Below are 5,732 nucleotides of genomic sequence, written 5' to 3'. Positions count from 1 at the left end.
CTGCTCTTTATCTGAAGTAAAAGGCTGCCGGCTAATGTTTCGCTGGCCGTTAGAATGGCTTATTCTGTTATGCCCCGTTTGCACCATCCCGCTAATGGCCGCTAATGGCCGATGGACCACCGATGTGGAAGTCGGGGTGATTCGGGTGACATCGGGCAAAAAATGTATGATCGGGTCAATTTATCGGGGTAGCATTTACACATACCCGATGTTATAACGATAACATAACGATTTATGCCAGGGAAGACACCCGAAGTGCGTTTGGCGTCATTTGGCGTCATTTCGGGAGAAGGCCAAGGGGAGACTGGTTTAGACTGATAGTTATTTAGATATTTATTTATATTACAATAGTGATTTTATAATAATAGAACGCTGGTTCTAAATGGGCGAAGTACCCCTTTAATTATAAAAGTAGGACATCCATCCATCACCCCCTATCTATACCCAAGTGACAGATTGAGGGTCTTCCTTAACACAATCTGGTCACAATCGTTATTTGTTGTTAGACTATCTGTATAATTCGGCCTGCAATCTGTATGTTTCGGGTTACATTGGCTTACATCGGGTCTAATTCGGGTAAAGAATAAATAGCGTGACTCTATCGGGTGTAATTCGTGTGCATTCGTGTGTCTACGGGCTATTCCGTGTGTCTACCCGAGAGACGTCGGGTGTCTCTCGGGGTCTTTCGTGTGTTGAGGTTGCCAATATAAAGACGATAAAACACGATAAAGCGCGGAAGATTAACAAATACAGCCGATGTACCCCAGGAAAATTCCCGAATGACTTGCGATGTCTTACGTTATACTCCCATTCTATTCCCGATTATAGCCGATTAGCCCATAGCAACACCTGGTAACCGATTCTACCCCGATAGACCCAAAATTAACAAACATGTTCATTCTTTGCCGATGTTGCCCGATGTTGCCCGATCATTGAGTTTTTCTTCCCGTTGTCTAACGATATTCCCGGGAAGAGTAACAGTGTTTCCCGATGCAACCACGCTATTTGCCGATGTTATAACGATAGCTGCGGATTTAGCCTTCGGGCACCATCGGGTCCCACTATCGGGTAGGTGTAAACAGGGCATTATTCTTCCGTTGCGAAATCCTGAAAGAAAGTTCTAAGGGGCGGCTCTCACTAAAAACATGAGTACGGCCGTTCACCGGAAACATGGTAATGAACGATGAACATGAAATATGAATGAAGCGGAACGCGGGTTTATCTCCTACTTGATTGGCCGCGATAGTAGACGCATCAGTATCCCAATACGCTGTTTAAGAGAGAGACAGAGAGAGAGAGAGAGAGAGAGAGACAAAGACAGGGAGAGAGAGACAGAAAGAGACAAAGACAGGGAGAGAGAGAGAGAAAGAGACAGAGAGAGAGAGGTGGTGGTGGTGACAGTAGTGGTGGAGGGTGGTGCTGCTGCTGCTGGAGGTGGAAGGTGGTGGTGGTGGTGGTGGAGGTGTTGGAGGTGGGGGCTGGTCGTGGTGGTGGAGACAGTGGTGTTGGAGGTGGTGGGGGTGGTTATGGTGGAGGTTGTGGTGGTCGGCAGGTACAGGTCAGAAGTGTGTCTATTTCATGTTGCAGATTAGAAGCAGATGACGACGACAGTACACCACCAGTGTCATCATTCACCACGCAGCTCCACCCTCCACCAGAATGGCAGGCAGACACACAAACACAAACGCACACACATGCATTCACACACACCCATGCACACCCACACACCCATTCACATCCACACACAAAGACATGCACCCATGCACACCCACACACACACACCCATTCACATCCACACACAAAGACATGCACCCATGCACACACACTCACACACACACACACACACACACACACACACACACACACACACACACACACACACACACACACACACACACACACACACACACACACACACACACACACACACACACACAAATGCACACACATACACACACTCCCCACACACACACACACACACACACACACACACACACACACACACACACACCCACACACACATGCACACACATGCATCCATGTACAGAAACACACACGCACACAGACACACACACACAAACACACGCATGAACACACAAACACGCATACACATGTTAAACACACACTAACACAAATGCACGCAAGAACATGTTAGTATTGATATGGACAGAAAGGTTTAATACGTTTTGATATTGAGGTACGCAAACACAAAATACGGTTTAAAATATGTTCAGCATTCACTGAATTATTTATGAACTAATTGAAGAACCATATTTCAGTTTTTTTCAATTGCACATTTTGCAAAACTTGCCTCATTGTGTCAAAACACAAACAAATAAGACACAATACTGAGAAATATACCATTCACATCTATGTCAAATTGAAACTCTTCTATTGAAACCTAACAATCCTTTTTCAAAATGTCACTCTGATGACAAAATGATACACACTTGTATCATATGAATACACTTTCAGATCAGCAGCAGCACACTAGTCTACTTTATATAGAACACTGCAGTCTTCCATATTCACTGTTTTTATTCAGTTCCACAGAAGGCACGTTTTCACAACAACCAAAAAATCGAATTCCCAATACTGTACATTGCAGTACGGTACTTTACCGTACATTCAATTCAGTTTAAGCAAAAATAAACCAAAAATAAACCAAAAATACACAACTGTACTGTAAACACAGGAAAACAAGGCAATTGTGGGAGGGTTGGATTATGGATCCTCGCCAGTTGTGTGCCGAATCCATCCATGGATTGACCTTACCTCAATGTCTCCGCAGGCCTGTTCCATTGCCCGCAGAAGAGACATGCGGGCATGTGGTTTGCGGTCATATATACGCCATTTTTGAGCCAAAAAAAACCTTCCAGAGGTTATAGAAATGTTGAGTATACAACTTTAAATTGTTTATGGTTGGTGTACCAGTTCCGGACCAAAACAGCCCGATGGAAACAAACATCCCAGACAACAACAAACCTGGGCTGCTCTGATCTGTCCTGTTCAGCTGCATAATGAAGTGCATCTAGAAATGTTGGCAATTGTCGGGACCTATTTTTGCATGATCGTGCAGTTACCCTCGAAGGCTTATGACGGCACACAATGATATATTTCCCCCGCGCTGCCCTGGGACGTGCACAATTGGCCTTTGGCCTTTTTGTAGCAGGCTGATAGGTGTTCAGTTTTGTAAGTAAGTGTTTTCAGGTGTGTATTTACAGTTTTTTTCAATTGCTTGAACACTATAGACACATGCTTAGACCAAAGTAACCCAACTAGAAGTTTTTGTTTCTATACCTTAAACACATGTAACCATTCCTTAAACAAAAGTTCTGCTTTTCACTTTATTTGCAATTGTGCAACACACTTGCTCCTTTCTGCAATACACTTGCTCCTTTCTGCAACACACTTGCTCCTGCACACTACACACTATTGCATACATAAGACACTTAATTCAAAAATGACGTCTCATTGTACCATTGGGAGAACACATCTATTCAAAATCCGAAACACATTGGTTGATTGAAAATACTTACATACACACCTGAAAACACTTTCTTCCAAAACTGAACACCAATCAGCCAGCTACAAAAAGGCCTCAGTTAAGCCATTTTGAGAACTTTACAAGCATGGATGCAGCAAGAGCAATAGGCAGAGGTAGAGGAGGAAGAGGAGGACAGAGACATAGAGGAGGACGTAGTGGAAGAGGCCGTGCACGGAACATTATTTCCGATGACATAAGAGCAACTTTGGTGGACCATGTCATAAACCATGGTCTGACTATGAGGGAAGCTGGGCAGAGAGACCAATCTAATCTAAGCCGTTTCACAGTTTCAACCATAATAAGGACATTCCGACTGGAAAACGGGTATGTCTTCAACTCTCTACTTTCTACTCTACTCAGACTGTATCTAGAGTATTTGCAGTACTGTACCATATCACATGTACTGTATTGCAGGGTGGCTAATGCTCCTTTTTGAACGAAAGGGGTAGTTTTGTGACATACTGTGATTACCTACATTGAGATGTTTCAGTACTTTCTGTGGTATATACAGTAAAGTAAAGTATATATAGTACTGTAAAAAAGAAGCAAACCAATACAGTAACATTTTGTGGTTGCTTTTTTCTATAGAATGACTAGAAGACCTTCTGGGGGCGGACGCCAATGCCTGTTCACCCAACAGCAGGAACTTACCATTGTGGACCTGGTCAGAGCAAACAATGCAATCCGTCTTAACCACCTACAGCAACAAATACTTGCAGATAGAGAAGTATTCAATAACATTGAGCGAGTAAGCAGTTTCACTATCAGAAGCATCTTGGTAAAGCACCAAATTACCATGAAGTAATTGTACAGGGTCCCATTTGAGAGGAACAGTGTCAGGGTCAAAATACTTCGATGTGAATATGTACAGCTAAGTGTTACAGTCCTTTACATTTACAATACAGTATTGGTGTCATCCAGTTACAGCTGAATATGTGCCATTGTATCAGTACCACATAAATACATTCAGAGAGGTACCAGGTACCTGTTTGATGGGGTGGGGGTTCTGTATGTGTTGTACTGTAGTTGAGTGTTTTGAGTAATGCCATCCAAAATATGTATTACATGTATTTTGTTTTGTTACAGAGCATCTTGGAGATGGATGGAGCTGCATAGCCTCATGAATTTATTTACATTGATGAGGCTGGATTCAACCTCAGCAAAACAAGACGACGGGGTCGTAACATAATTGGCCAAAGGGCAATTGTGCAAGCCCCGGGGCAGCTTGGGGGAAATATCTCATTGTGTGCTGCCATAAGCCTCCAAGGGCTACTGCACCATCAAGCAAAACTAGGTCCCTTCAATACCGACCATATAATAACATTTCTGGATGCACTTCACGATGCAGCTGTACAGGACAGACCAGAGCAGCCCAGGTTTGTTGTTGTCTTGGATAATGTTAGTTTCCATCGGGCTGCTCTGGTCCGCAACTGGTTCACCAACCATCATCAATTTGAAGTCCTATACTTCCCCCTTACATACCATTTCTAAACCCCATAGAAGAGTTGTTTTCGGCTTGGAGATGGCGCGTATATAACCGCCAACCTCATGCTCGCATGCCTCTTCTGCAGGCAATGGAACAGGCCTAAGGAGACATCGAGTTAGGGTCAATCCGTGGATGGATTCGGCACACAAGGCAATATTTTACCCGATGCTTAGCGGGAGAAAACATTGCTTGGGATGTTGATGAAATCCTATGGCCAGACCCCAACAGACGGCAGGATCCATAAGCCCACCCACGCACAATTGCCATGTTGTTTTTTTTGTGTTTACAGTACAGTAGGGTTTATTTTTGTTGTGTAAACTGTATTTACTGCACTGTAATGTACAGTACTGCAATGTACAGCATTTAGTATTTGATCTTTTGGTTGTGTTGAAAACGTGCCCTCTGTGGAACTGAATAAAAACAGTGAACATGAAAGACTGGAGTGTTTTATATAAAGTAGACCAGTGTGTTGCTGCTGATCTGAAAGTGTAGTCATATGATGCATGAGTGCCATTTTTTCAAAGAATTGTTAGGTTTCGATAGCCGAGTTTCAATTTGACAGAGATGTGAATGGTTTATTTCCCAGTGTTGTCTTATTTGCTTGTGTGTTGAGTTTTGACACAATGAGCTTATTTTTGCAAAATGAGTTCAAGCTATTGAAAAAAAACTAAGTATTTTCAATTACCCAATGTGTTTTGT

The 5,732-nt window shown here is 43.1% G+C and overlaps 1 long non-coding RNA gene across 1 annotated transcript; it reads left to right on the top strand.

The window, feature by feature from the left end:
• Positions 1–3,683: 3,683 nt before the first annotated feature.
• Positions 3,684–5,448, top strand: LOC130381772 (uncharacterized). Its single transcript, XR_008895462.1, has 3 exons — positions 3,684–3,871; positions 4,136–4,295; positions 4,634–5,448. It is a non-coding gene; the product is annotated as an uncharacterized LOC130381772 (long non-coding RNA).
• Positions 5,449–5,732: the final 284 nt, after the last annotated feature.

Source organism: Gadus chalcogrammus, chromosome 4 (genome assembly GCF_026213295.1).
Source record: "Gadus chalcogrammus isolate NIFS_2021 chromosome 4, NIFS_Gcha_1.0, whole genome shotgun sequence".
In the NCBI taxonomy this organism is placed as follows: Eukaryota; Metazoa; Chordata; class Actinopteri; order Gadiformes; family Gadidae; genus Gadus; species Gadus chalcogrammus.
The sequence above is the reverse complement of the archived record's forward strand: the minus strand, read 5'-3'. Positions and strand labels throughout refer to the sequence as shown.